General features: G+C 35.3%; 1 non-coding gene across 1 annotated transcript; it reads right to left on the reverse strand.

Annotated features, from left to right (window-relative positions):
* Positions 1–238: 238 nt before the first annotated feature.
* LOC139886918 (small nucleolar RNA R71) lies at positions 239–345 on the reverse strand. The gene has a single exon (XR_011772778.1). It is a non-coding gene; the product is annotated as a small nucleolar RNA R71 (small nucleolar RNA).
* Between the last annotated feature and the right edge of the window lie 15,522 nt (positions 346–15,867).

Below are 15,867 nucleotides of genomic sequence, written 5' to 3' on the forward strand. Positions count from 1 at the left end.
ATTTAGTGGTACACCAAAAGAAGATCAAAACGAACATCTTCGAACCTTTAATAGGATCTGTACTCTATTCAAAATCAGAGAATTTGAGGATGAACAGATCTATCTCATGTTGTTTCCCTGGACTTTAAAGGGAGAAGCCAAAGATTGGTTAGAATCGTTACCTGAAGGGGCGATTGATACATGGGATGTTTTAGTTAAGAAATTTCTTAAAAGATTCTTTCCGGCATCTAAAGCCGTGAGACTTCAAGGAGAAATTGTTACGTTCACACAGAAGCCAAATGAAACTTTATATGAGGCGTGGACAAGATTCGGAAAGTTATTGAGAGGATGTCCTCAACATGGTTTAGACACTTATCAAATAGTACAAATATTCTACCAAGGTGTCGACGTTGCTACACGAAAAGACATCGATACAGCAGCTGGTGGTTCCATTATGAAGAAAACCGCAACTGAAGCTCACAAAATTATTAATAACACAGCCTCCCACTCTCATGAGTGGCATCAGGAAAAAGATATCTTTCGTTCATCTAAAGCGGCTAGAGCCGATTCTAGCCATGACTTTGATTTCATTTCCTTAAAAATAGATGCTTTCGAGAGACGAATGGAAAAGATGACTAAAGATATTCACGCAATACGAATCAGTTGTGAGCAATGCGGTGGACCACACTTAACAAAAGATTGTCACATTGAACAAACGATGGAACAATGTGAGAATGTTTCCTACATGAACCAAAGGCCGGGAAATAATTATCCAAATAATTATCAACCGCCAAGGCCAAACTTCAATCGAAATCAAAACATTCTTTACAATCCAAATGGGCCAAACAATAACTCGTACAACCAACAAGGTCCGAATAACCAACCAACTCCAAACAACACTTTTAATCAATAAAGACCTAGCTTGTATAAACCACCACAGCAAACCGAAGAGAAAAAGCCAAATCTGGAAGAAATGATGGCAAAGCTAATGGAATCTCAAACACAATTTATTACATCTCAAACCTAAACAAATGAGAGGTTTGATCAGTCATTAAGAACTCAACAAGCTTCCATTTTGAATCTAGAAAAAGACGTAAGTACTCTTGCTAGCATAATGAGTGAGAGGGAATAAGGAAAGCTACCGAGTAATACTGAAGTAAATTCTCGTAATGAGAATGTTAATATGGTGTCAACAAATTCTGAAAAACCAGCATCAGAAGATGGGAAGGTTTTAGGTGTGAGTAACAATGAAGAAGTTACACCACCACCACCACCCGAGTATGTAAAGCCAGTGGTGGCACCATACAGACCACCCATCCCGTTTCTAAGAAAAGGAGTTGAGTATGAGCAAATGATAGGTAATAAAGTTTGTGATACCTCTGGAAAGAAGAAGAATAAGAGAATGCAAGAAACAAAAACCGTAAGAGTAAACCCGGTGAAGACAGTTCCACCGAAACCTCCACCCAGGTTGGGTGATCCGGGTGAATTTATTGCTCCTTGTCTACTTAGTGATTGTGTCATGTATGATGCACTAGCAGATTTAGGTGCGAGTGTAAGTGTTATGCCTATTTCATTATATAAGAGATTAGGAGTAGGTGAGTTAAGTCCAACGAAAATGAGTGTTAGACTCTTTGATCAAACCATTAAGCACCCAGTTGGAATTGCTGACAACCTACCCGTTCAAGTAGGTAATTTAACCTTTCTAGTCGAATTTATTGTCATTGACATAGAAGAGGACTCAAACATTCCTCTAATTTTAGGTCGACCATTCTTAGCATCCACCAGGGCGTTATTTGATGTAAGAGAGGGTAGAATGACACTTAGTGATGGTGATAAATCGGTCACCTTTGTGATTCGAAAGACTAAATCTCCACCAACCAAATTCGTTGAACCAATAAAAACGATTGGTAAGAACCATATTGTTTTACCAACTCCAACGGTAGTACTTAACAATAATAAAATGCCTAAGTGTGGGGAAGATGAAGCAACACCTAATGATGACCTGATAACAAAGAACTCCGTTATTGATACGAAATTAAATGACCCCGTTATTAAGAGTTCAATGAAGAAACTTATTAAACGGATTCGTGATGCTAGAACCAAGGGGAACTTTAAGTTATGTAACCGGTTAGTATCCAATCTATTGCCTAAAGAAAAGGCGAAACTAGTTGAATTTGTGGATATTACACAGGAATCCGACCAATGGCTTAAAGCAAAAGTCACATATATGCAAGTTGATTATGGTCCAAAAGAAATTGACGATGAAGTTAATCACAATTTCAACACCACAGCTACCTAAGTGTGGGGAGATTCAAATGTTCTAAAAAGAAAACATTGTCTAGAGTTAGTTTTTCTGTTCTCGTGTAGTTTCGAGAATGGAATCCGATTGGTCTTTTCCGCTAGGAGACACTAAAGAACTAGTTTTCTCCCCCCATTCTAAATTTTTTGTTTCATAGGTTTTATATGAAATTTATATGCATTTTTAAATTTAAGTTTTGTGTGAATTTAAAAACAAAATTTACTTTATTTCATTAAGTTTAAAAAAATGATTTCTAAAATTCGTCGTAAGTTAAAGACTAGATCATAGAATCGAAATTGCTTTACCCAAAGACGGGGCAAAAAATTTTGTTATCATTATTTTTAATATTATTGATCTAAAGTATACCAAAAAAAAAATTAAAAAAACCCAAAAATCTTTGCTTTTAAAACAATCGCTTTAAAAACGACAAATTTTAAATTTTGTCGAGGGACGGACTAGGTAAACGTACCGAAACTACCTAAAGTAAAAGGAAACAAAATTTTAAAAAAATTAATCATTTAAATTGTTTTAATAAATAAAGGTTTTATAAATATATATATATATATATATATATATATATATATATATATATGTTTGTAGTTTATCTTATGTACAAAACAGGGTAAAACAGCGCATTTTCAAAGACTGACATTAAAGTTCAGCAAAAGCTACTAATTTTGACGAAAAGACGCAAATTATCAAATGTGATATAAAATAATATGTTTGCAAACTCGGTATTTTTAATCACTTTTCTACACTAATCACCCTCATGAATTTATAATTATAGTCCGATTTCATGCAAATGAGGGCATTGCATGATCTCAAGTGTGGAGAAGGGTTATAAATTCTCTCGGGTCTACACTTGATTTAATTACCAAATTTTGTGAAAATTTGAAAAAATTTCAATTTAATGAATTCAAAATCATGTTTATACATATTTATGAACGATAAAACTAGGTGATAATACCGAAATTATTGTTACCTCAGAAAGGACATAAATTGAAAAATAACCCAAAACGCTTGAATTCATTTAAAATAGAATAGAAGAGAATAAAAAGGCAAAGAAAGACATATATCACATATTTTTGTACAAGATTATTGCAGGTACTTTTGTTTTGAACGATACTAATCAGTTTTACCCGAATTACTGTAATATATTTGAAAGAAAGATGGATCTACACGATGAATCAATTTCATTATTAAAAGGAAGTAAAGTCTTTCGAAAAAGACACGCGCTTCTTGATTTAGGTCAGGAAGTTGTCGTCCAGACCAGCTATAGGTTGACGAAAAATCTAGAAAAGTCATCTATAAAATCAGCAGGAAATCCACGGACCTCAGCATCAAACAGGATCGCCAAGTGGTCAGACTTATCCTAACCATGAGAGGATCTGTCTCGTACAATGGGGGGCACCGTACAAATTAGCTTATAAGACTAATGAATCAGATCCCCAGAAAGGATAATTTCCTTAAAAGATCAAAAATCAGCTTTTAAGACTGATATTACTCAATCCTTGAGATTGACTTTAAAGATTGAGAATTACGAACTCATAGAATTCGATGATATCTAAACTCGAACTTGAACGAGAAAATATTTTGATGAAATTAAAACCGATTTTTTTCTTCTGAAAACCTATTTTCAATGCATTCATTACCATTGAACGTAAAATCTTGAGAATTCATCAGAATTCATTAGGTCACCTGAACCAAATCGGGTGTCAACCGTAAGAACGGTCGTTGCATAGCATGGTCGAAGATAGGACCTTGTGCCAGACCAAAAAATTATAGGGTGATCTTTACTATTGCTCTTACAAAGGATAGTAATTGCATCCGACACATTTTTGACCATAATCAAATGCATGTCATTAGACATTGCCATAACAGTTGCTTGTTCATCGCTTTCCTTTACAACCGGAAAGTAGTTTACCGAAAGGTAATATACGGAGCAAGTATACTGGACGTGTTGCTTTCCTAATACAAGGTTAGCAAGTGGGTGACACAAAACCGCAAGTTTTGAGCTAAAATTTTAAATATGAAACCCACGCAACCCACAAAAATATTTTGCAAACACCGGTGAAGGGTTATTCCGGAAAACTTATCTAGGGTAAAAGCTAGAATGAATTTTCAAAAGATCAAATGTTTTCATAAAGATCCAATTTCCTTAAAGGATCTAAATTTTCATAGTCATGTGGGACTGTAAACCACATTGTTACTATCATTGTTTATACCGCCGTATCAAAATCACTGATGTATAAAGTGTGAGAATAAAAAAAGTGATTCAAGTGAAGTGTGATTTAATTTCAAGTTCTGTATTACTTGAGGACAAGCAACGCTCAAGTGTGGGGATATTTGATAGTGCTCCAAATGAACATATATTTAGGCACAATATCCTTCCAATATGTAAAGTTTTCAGTTGCAATTGTTCTATTTTCATGTAATAATCGTTTATATTAAATAAGTGCGAAGACAAAAGAAGAAAACGACTGTAACGTCCTCCCAATAGGGTCTGGAAGGAACGTCACTAATATCAAAACATACCAACATATTATAATAAACGAGAACAATACTAAACGATGAATTTAACTTTAATGAGTACGCAGCGGAAAATGAAATGTCGTTACAATGACAGGAATAACAATATCTTAAATGTTTACATGCAGAAGTAATAAATGCGATATCTCTTGATCCTATGTCCAAGTAGCATCACATAAGCAGTAAGTATAAGAGTTTGAATCAAACAGCATCTGAGACAAAACATGCTAAAGTGTCAACCAAAAAGGTTGAGTGAAGTTTATAGGTTTAACAAAAAGTTTTTCGTTGTTTTAGACCACAAGATTTAGTTTGTAAAGTTGATCTCCCGCAGGATCAAAAAGTTATGCCAATGCGTGATATTTAGACTAAACGTTCAAGTTTTGCCCCATGACAAGTTGTGTCTGTCCTTGTCGGTTTAATTTCATTATTAAGTAATACAATGACTTGGTCAAATGTATCGGGGACGTTACTCCCGATAGGCCTACCCCCAATAATTAATCATGCCGCAGCAATTAAAAATATCACTGTAGGGACTTAGTCGGACATAGCCGGGTATAGCATAGTTTAACAGTTTGGTACTTGTGTCTAAAGTGTAAAAAGTAAAAACAGCATGTGTCTCACCCCAAGTAAAAGTAAGTAAGTTTGCTAGCAATAAAGAGGGGCTATGAATTCACCTTAGTAAGTAGAGAGATAGTTATTCCTCGGAATAAAGAGTTGAACGAGTGAGAAGGAAAGTCAATCTATTGACATTTAAGAGTAGTTAAGTGTTTTGCCCATGTTTAAGTTTAAGTATGTGTTTGTTTTACTAAGTTTCTATTCCTAGTAAGTTACTATTTTTATAAAGTTTCCATTTTTAGAAAGTTTCTTATTTTACTAAGTTTCTATGACTAGAGAGTTTCTACTTTTATCATTGTTTTCCATTTTAGAATACTTGCCGTATTAGATAAGCTTCCAATCACCCCTTTCCCTTCGAATGTCTAATTTAGATCTAGGGGCTTGAGCCATAGGACCCTTTAAATCGGAAATCCAAACCCTCTACCTAGAATCTCATAGAAACCATTCGTCAAGAAAGTTCAAAGATCTATACATCTCTAATACATATCCTAAAATATTTTTATGTTACAATATAAGTAGTAGGTTATAGGTGCTAGTAATAGTAATAGTGTATACATGTTATTTATTTTATTTTTAATTGCATATAATTTATAACATTATTTACATGTTTCGGTAAAAATAATAACAGAAGTAAAAAGTAAAAAGTAAAAAGTAAAAAAAATAAAAAGTAAGAAAAGAATACTTACTAGTGAAATGTCCCGTTCTTATTGATTAAAAACGTTCCATATTAATTGATTTCGTTGCTAGGTTTTGACCTCTATATGAGACGTTTTTCAAAGACTGCATTCATTTTTAAAACAAACCATAACCTTTATTTCATAAATAAAGGTTTAAAAAGCTTTACGTAGATTATCAAATAATGATAATCTAAAATATCCTGTTTACACACGACCATTACATAATGGTTTACAATACAAATATGTTACATCGAAATCAGTTTCTTGAATGCAGTTTTTACACAATATCATACAAACATGGACTCCAAATCTTGTCCTTATTTTAGTATGCAACAGCGGAAGCTCTTAGTATTCACCTGAGAATAAACATGCTTTAAACGTCAACAAAAATGTTGGTGAGTTATAGGTTTAACCTATATATATCAAATCGTAACAATAGACCACAAGATTTCATATTTCAATACGCATCCCATACATAGAGATAAAAATCATTCATATGGTGAACACCTGGTAACCGACATTAACAAGATGCATATATATAAGAATATCCCCATCATTTCGGGACACCCTTCGGATATGATATAAATTTCAAAGTACTAAAGCATCCGGTACTTTGGATGGGGTTTGTTAGGCCCAATAGATCTATCTTTAGGATTCGCGTCAATTAGGGTGTCTGTTCCCTAATTCTTAGATTACCAGACTTAATAAAAAGGGGAATATTCGATTTCAATAATTCAACCATAGAATGTAGTTTCACGTACTTGTGTCTATTTTGTAAATCATTTATAAAACCTGCATGTATTCTCATCCCAAAAATATTAGATTTTAAAAGTGGGACTATAACTCACTTTCACAGATTTTTACTTCGTCGGGAAGTAAGACTTGGCCACTGGTTGATTCACGAACCTATAACAATATATATATATATATATATATATATATATATATATATATATATATATATATATATATATATATATATATCAAAGTATGTTTAAAATATATTTACAACACTTTTAATATATTTTGATGTTTTAAGTTTATTAAGTCAGCTGTCCTCGTTAGTAACCTACAACTAGTTGTCCACAGTTAGATGTACAGAAATAAATCGATAAATATTATCTTGAATCAATCCACGACCCAGTGTATACGTATCTCAGCATTGATCACAACTCAAACTATATATATTTTGGAATCAACCTCAACCCTGTATAGCTAACTCCAACATTCACATATAGAGTGTCTATGGTTGTTCTGAAATATATATAGATGTGTCGACATGATAGGTCGAAACATTGTATACGTGTCTATGGTATCTCAAGATTACATAATATACAATACAAGTTGATTAAGTTATGGTTGGAATAGATTTGTTACCAATTTTCACGTAGCTAAAATGAGAAAAATTATCCAATCTTGTTTTACCCATAACTTCTTCATTTTAAATCCGTTTTGAGTGAATCAAATTGCTATGGTTTCATATTGAAATATATTTTATGAATCTAAACAGAAAAGTATAGGTTTCTAGTCGGAAAAATAAGTTACAATTCGTTTTTATAAAGGTAGTCATTTCAGTCGAAAGAACGACGTCTAGATGACCATTTTAGAAAACATACTTCCACTTTGAGTTTAACCATAATTTTTGGATATAGTTTCATGTTCATAATAAAAATCATTTTCTCAGAATAACAACTTTTAAATCAAAGTTTATCATAGTTTATAATTAACTAACCCAAAACAGCCCGCGGTGTTACTACGACGGCGTAAATCCGGTTTTACGGTGTTTTTCGTGTTTCCAGGTTTTAAATCATTAAGTTAGCATATCATATAGATATAGAAAATGTGTTTAGTTAATTTTAAAAGTCAAGTTAGAAGGATTAACTTTTGTTTGCGAACAAGTTTAGAATTAACTAAACTATGTTCTAGTGATTACGAGTTTAAACCTTTGAATAAGATAGTTTTATATATATGAATCGAATGATGTTATGAACATCATTACTACCTCAAGTTTAGTAGGTAAACCTACTGGAAGTGACAAGAAATGATCTAGCTTCAAAGGATCTTGGATGGCTTGAAAGTTCTTGAAGTAGGATCATGACACAAAAACAAGTTCAAGTAAGATTTTTACTCGAATTAAGATAGTTTATAGTTATAGAAATTGAATCAAAGTTTGAATATGAATATTACCTTGAATAAAAAAGATAACCTACTGTATATAACAAACGTTTCTTGATCTTAGATGATTACTTGGAATGGATTAGAAAGCTTGGAAGTAAATTAGTAAACTTGAAGGGATTTTTGAAGTGTTCTTGAAGTGTTCTTCCTATGATGATTATAGCTTGATTCTTGAAGTGATTTTTGATGAAGATGATGATTAACTACTGGAAAAATACGTTCATAATAGTGTGTGTGTGTTGAGAGAGAATTAGAAGGAGAATTGGAAGTGAAATAGAGTGAATGATGAGTGGTAATTGGTGAGTGGTGAGTGGGGTTAAAAGGAGTTCTAGTTAGTTGACTAGCTCATGGTAGAAGTTAAAATTGATTAGTCATACATGACATAATCAAGAGTGGAATCCCATGCTAGTTCCTATTGGTATATACTCATAGTAAGTACGTTTTGAAGCTGTGTATAATACGGGTAAGAATACGACTAGAATTCTTGATGAAAGAAAAGAATGGAAAAGTAACTGTAACCATTTTCGTTAAGTATGAGTGTTTTGATATATGTCTTGAAGTCTTCCAAAAGTATTTTAATACATCTAAATACACTACATGTATATTCATTTTAACTGAGTCGTTAAGTCATCGTTAGTCGTTACATGTAAGTGTTGTTTTGAAACCTTTAAGTTAACGATCTCAATTAATGTTGTTAACCCATTGTTTATTATATCTAATGAGATGTTAAATTATTATATTATCATGATATTATGATATATTAATATATCTTAATATGATATATATATATATATATATTTAAATGTCGTTACAACGATAATCGTTACATATATGTCTCGTTTCGAAATCCTTAAGTTAGTAGTCTTGTTTATATGTATATAACTCATTGTTAATATAATTATGGAGATACTTACTTATCATAATCTCATGTTAACCATATGTATATCCATATATATATCGTCATGTCATTTTTACAAGTTTTAACGTTCGTGAATCGCCGGTCAACTTGGGTGGTCAATTGTCTATATGAAACATATTTCAATTAATCAAGTCTTAACAAGTTTGATTGCTTAACATGTTGGAAACATTTAATCATGTAAATATCAACCTAAATTAATATATATAAACATGGAAAAGTTCGGGTCACTACAGTACCTACCCGTTAAATAAATTTCGTCCCGAAATTTTAAGCTGTTGAAGGTGTTGACGAATCTTCTGGAAATAGATGCGGGTATTTCTTCTTCATCTGATCTTCACGCTCCCAGGTGAACTCGGGTCCTCTACGAGCATTCCATCGAACCTTAACAATTGGTATCTTGTTTTGCTTAAGTCTTTTAACCTCACGATCCATTATTTCGATGGGTTCTTCGATGAATTGGAGTTTTTCGTTGATTTGGATTTCATCTAACGGAATAGTGAGATCTTCTTTAGCAAAACATTTCTTCAAATTCGAGACGTGGAAAGTGTTATGTACAGCCGTGAGTTGTTGAGGTAACTCAAGTCGGTAAGCTACTGGTCCGACACGATCAATAATCTTGAATGGTCCAATATACCTTGGATTTAATTTCCCTCGTTTACCAAATCGAACAACGCCTTTCCAAGGTGCAACTTTAAGCATGACCATCTCTCCAATTTCAAATTCTATATCTTTTCTTTTAATGTCAGCGTAGCTATTTTGTCGACTTTGGGCGGTTTTCAACCGTTATTGAATATGGATGATCTTCTCGGTAGTTTCTTGTATAATCTCCGGACCCGTAATCTGTCTATCCCCCACTTCACTCCAACAAAACGGAGACCTGCACTTTCTACCATAAAGTGCTTCAAACGGCGCCATCTCAATGCTTGAATGGTAGCTGTTGTTGTAGGAAAATTCTGCTAATGGTAGATGTCGATCCCAACTGTTTCCGAAATCAATAACACATGCTCGTAGCATGTCTTCAAGCGTTTGTATCATCCTTTCGCTCTGCTCATCAGTTTGTGGATGATAGGCAGTACTCATGTCTAGACGAGTTCCTAATGCTTGCTGTAATGTCTGCCAGAATCTTGAAATAAATCTGCTATCCCTATCAGAGATAATAGAGATTGGTATTCCATGTCTGGAGACGACTTCCTTCAAATACAGTCGTGCTAACTTCTCCATCTTGTCATCTTCTCTTATTGGCAGGAAGTGTGCTGATTTGGTGAGACGATCAACTATTACCCAAATAGTATCAAAACCACTTGCAGTCCTTGGCAATTTAGTGATGAAATCCATGGTAATGTTTTCCCGTTTCCATTCTGGGATTTCGGGTTGTTGAAGTAGACCTGATGGTTTCTGATGCTCAGCTTTGACCTTAGAAGACGTCAAACATTCTCCTACGTATTTAGCAACATCGCCTTTCATACCCGGCCACCAAAAATATTTCCTGAGATCCTTGTACATCTTCCCCGTTCCAGGATGTATTGAGTATCTGGTTTTATGAGCTTCTCTAAGTACCATTTCTCTCATATCTCCAAATTTTGGTACCCAAATCCTTCAGCCCTATACCGGGTTCCGTCTTCCCGAATATTAAGATGTTTCTCCGATCCTTTGGGTATTTCATCCTTTAAATTTCCCCCTTTTTAAAACTCCTTGTTGCGCCTCCTTTATTTGAGTAGTAAGGTTATTATGAATCATTATATTCATAGATTTTACTCTAATGGGTTCTCTGTCCTTCCTGCTCAAGGCATCGGCTACCACATTTGCCTTCCCCAGGTGGTAACGAATCTCAAAGTCGTAATCATTCAATAATTCAATCCACCTACGCTGCCTCATATTCAGTTGTTTCTGATTAAATATGTGTTGAAGACTTTTGTGGTCGGTATATATAATACTTTTGACCCCATATAAGTAGTGCCTCCAAGTCTTTAATGCAAAAACAACCGCACCTAATTCCAAATCATGCGTCGTATAATTTTGTTCGTGAATCTTCAATTGTCTAGACGCATAAGCAATCACCTTCGTTCGTTGCATTAATACACAACCGAGACCTTGCTTTGATGCGTCACAATAAATCACAAAATCATCATTCCCTTCAGGTAATGACAATATAGGTGCCGTAGTTAGCTTTTTCTTCTATAACTGAAACGCTTTCTCTTGTTCATCATTCCATTCAAATTTCTTCCCTTTATGCGTTAATGCAGTCAAGGGTTTTGCTATTCTGGAAAAGTCTTGGATGAACCTTCTGTAGTAACCAGCTAGTCCTAAAAACTGGCGTATGTGTTTCGGAGTTTTCGGGGTTTCCCACTTTTCAACAGTTTCTATCTTTGCCGGATCCACCTTAATACCTTCTTTGTTCACTATGTGACCGAGGAATTGAATTTCTTCCAACCAAAATGCACACTTTGAAAATTTAGCGTACAATTCTTCCTTCCTCAATACTTCTAACACCTTTCTCAAATGTTCACCGTGTTCTTGGTCATTCTTTGAGTAAATAAGTATGTCATCAATGAAAACAATGACAAACTTGTCAAGGTATGGTCCACACACTCGGTTCATAAGGTCCATGAACACAGCTGGTGCATTAGTTAAACCAAATGGCATGACCATAAACTCGTAATGACCGTAACGTGTTCTGAAAGCAGTCTTTGGAATATCATCTTCTTTCACCCGCATTTGATGATACCCGGAACGTAAGTCAATCTTTGAATAAACAGACGAGCCTTGTAGTTGATCAAATAAGTCATCGATTCTCGGTAGTGGGCAGCGGTTCTTGATGGTAAGTTTGTTCAACTCTCGGTAGTCGATACACAACCTGAATGTACCATCTTTCTTCTTGACAAACAAAACAGGAGCTCCCCACGGTGATGTGCTTGGTCGAATGAAACCACGCTCTAAAAGTTCTTGTAATTGGCTTTGCAGTTCTTTCATCTCGCTGGGTGCGAGTCTGTAAGGAGCACGAGCTATTGGTGCAGCTCCTGGTACAAGATCTATTTGAAATTCAACGGATCGCTGTGGGGGTAATCCCGGTAATTCTTTCGGAAATACATCGGGAAATTCTTTTGCAATGGGAACATCATTGATGCTCTTTTCTTCAGTTTGTACTTTCTCGACGTGTGCTAGAACAGCATAGCAACCTTTTCTTATTAGTTTTTGTGCCTTCAAATTACTAATAATATGTAGCTTCGTGTTGCCCTTTTCTCCGTACACCATTAAGGGTTTTCCTTTTTCTCGTATAATGCGAATTGCATTTTTGTAACAAACGATCTCTGCTTTCACTTCTTTCAACCAGTCCATACCGATTATCACATCTAAACTCCCTAACTCTACTGGTATCAAATCAATCTTAAATGTTTCGCTAACCAGTTTAATTTCTCGATTCCGACATATATTATCTGCTGAAATTAATTTACCATTTGCTAATTAGAGTAAAAATTTACTATCCAAAGGCGTCAATGGACAACTTAATTTAGCACAAAAATCTCTACTCATATAGCTTCTATCCGCACCCGAATCAAATAAAACGTAAGCAGATTTATTGTCAATAAGAAACGTACCCGTAACAAGCTCCGGGTCTTCCTGTGCCTCTGCCGCATTAATATTGAAAACTCTTCCGCGGCCTTGTCCATTCGTGTTCTCCTGGTTCGGGAAATTTCTAATAATGTGGCCCGGTTTTCCACATTTATAACAAACTACATTGGCATAACTTGCTCCAACACTACTTGCTCCGCCATTACTCGTTCCGACACCATTTGTTCCTTTCGTTCTATTAACCCCTGGTCCGTAGACCTCACACTTTGCCGCGCTATGACCATTTCTTTTACACTTGTTGCAAAATTTGGTGCAGAACCCCGAGTGATACTTTTCACACCTTTGGCATAGCTGCTTCTGATTGTTGTTGTTATTGCGGTTATTATTGTTGTTGGGATGATTGTTGTAGTTGCTGTTGTTGTTGTTGTTGTTGGGCCGTTTGTTGTAGTTGCGATTGATGTTGTGATTGTTGGGATAATTGTTGCGATTATTGTTGTAATTGCTGTTGTTGTTGTATTGGTGATTCTTATCACCGTTTTCCTCCCACTTTCTTTTGACTTGCTTCACATTGGCCTCTTCAGCAGTCTGTTCTTTAATTCTTTCTTCAATCTGGTTCACTAGTTTGTGAGCCATTCTACATGCCTGTTGTATGGAGGCGGGCTCGTGTGAACTTATATCTTCTTGGATTCTTTCCGGTAATCCTTTCACAAACGCGTCGATCTTCTCTTCCTCATCTTCAAATGCTCCCGGACACAATAGGCACAATTCTGTGAATCGTCTTTCGTACGTGGTAATATCAAATCCTTGGGTTCGTAACCCTCTAAGTTCTGTCTTGAGCTTATTGACCTCGGTTCTGGGACGGTACTTCTCGTTCATCAAGTGCTTGAATGCTGACCACGGTAGTGCGTACGCATCATCTTGTCCCACTTGCTCTAGATAGGTATTCCACCATGTTAACGCAGAACCTGTGAAGGTATGCGTAGCGTACTTCACTTTGTCCTCTTCAGTACACTTACTTATGGCAAACACCGATTCGACCTTCTCGGTCCACCGTTTCAATCCGATCGGTCCTTCGGTTCCATCAAATTTCAAAGGTTTGCAGGCAGTGAATTCTTTGTAGGTGCATCCTACACGATTTTCTGTACTGCCAGATCCAAGGTTATTGTTGGTATGTAGCGCAGCCTGTACTGCGGCTATGTTTGAAGCTAGAAAAGTACGGAATTCCTCTTCATTCATATTCACGGTGTGTCGAGTAGTCGGTGCCATTTCCTTCAAAATAGTCAAATGGAACAAGTTAATCATACAGAATATTAAGAGTAGTTAATAGTATTTCGTAGCATAATATGAACTCATTTATAAAAGCTTTTTCTTCATATTAGCGTTTTATAAGTTTAAATTCGGGTAGTACCTGCCCGTTAAGTTCATACTTAGTAGCTAATATACAATTCAACTACTACAATTCTATATGAAAAACTGATTGTAATAATATTTCGCGTTCAAACTTTTATACAATATTTTACAAACTTACAATACCGCTTATTTTACATAAAGCATGAAATATAGCACACAATAACTTTGATACAAGATAGTTGTGAAGATAATTCTAGCTAGTACACAAGTCGTTCAGCAAAGGCAATAAAGACACGTAATTCATACGTCCAGAAACAAGTCATGCATTCTGGTTTTACTAGGACTACTTCCCATCCTTGGTCTTGTGGAACATAACCGTTATGGCCGTTGATAAGACAGCGTGTTGTAACGTCGTCAAAGGGACGAGGGTTACGTAATGACCAACAGTCTCGTAATAACCTAAAAACCTCATTTCTTACCCCAATTACCGACTCCGTCACTTGTGGGAACGTTTTGTTTAATAGTTGTAGCCCGATGTTCTTGTTCTCACTTTGGTGAGAAGCGAACATTACTAACCCGTAAGCATAACATGCTTCTTTATGTTGCATGTTAGCCGCTTTTTCTAAATCACGAAGTCCTATATTCGGATATACTGAGTCAAAATAATTTCTTAACCCGTTACGTAAAATAGCATTTGGGTTCCCCGTAATATATGCATCAAAGTAAACACATCGTAACTTATGGATTTCCCAATGTGATATCCCCCATCTTTCGAACGGAAGCCTTTTATAAACCAAGGCATTCTTGGAACGTTCTTCGAATGTCTTACAAACTGATCTCGCCTTAAATAGTTGTGCCGAGGAATTCTGACCGACTCTAGACAAGATTTCATCAATCATGTCTCCGGGTAGGTCTCTTAAAATATTGGGTTGTCTATCCATTTTGTGTTTTTATACTGTAAAATAGACAAGAGTTAGATTCATAAAAAAATACTTATTAATACAAGCAATTTTTACATATATCATAAAGCATAAGCACACTATATTACATATATTACACCACACGAATACAACTATCTTATTCCGACTCGCTCGTTTCTTCTTGTTCGGTTTTGGTTCGTTTTGCCAAGTTTCTAGGGATATATGATGTTCCCCTAATACGAGCCGTCGTTGTCCACATTGGTTTAGAAAAACCTGGTGGTTTAGAGGTTCCCGGGTCATTGTTACAACTTAAGGACTTCGGGGGTTGACGATACATATAAAGTTCATCGGGGTTGGAATTAGATTTCTCTATTTTTTATGCCCTTTCCCTTATTATTTTCTTTTGCCTTTTTAAATTCAGTTGGGGTAATTTCTATAACATCATCGGAATTCTCGTCGGAATCCGATTCATCGGAGAATTGGTAATCCTCCCAATATTTTGCTTCCTTGGCGGAAACACCATTGACCATAATTAACCTTGGTCGGTTGGTTGAGGATTCTCTTTTACTTAACAGTTTTATTATTTCCCCCACCGGTTCTATTTCTTCTTCCGGTTCCGATTCTTCTTCCGGTTCCGATTCTTCTTCCGGTTCCGACTCTTCTTCCGGTTCCTCTTCGGGAACTTGTAAATCAGTCCACGAATCATTCTAATTTACATTTGACTCTTCATTATTATTAGGTGAGTCAATGGGACTTGTTCTAGAGGTAGACATCTATCACATAATATGAAACACATTAAGAGATTAACATATCACATAATATTCATATGTTAAA

The sequence above is a fragment of the Rutidosis leptorrhynchoides genome, chromosome 1 (assembly GCF_046630445.1).
Source record: "Rutidosis leptorrhynchoides isolate AG116_Rl617_1_P2 chromosome 1, CSIRO_AGI_Rlap_v1, whole genome shotgun sequence".
NCBI classification, from domain to species: domain Eukaryota; kingdom Viridiplantae; phylum Streptophyta; class Magnoliopsida; order Asterales; family Asteraceae; genus Rutidosis; species Rutidosis leptorrhynchoides.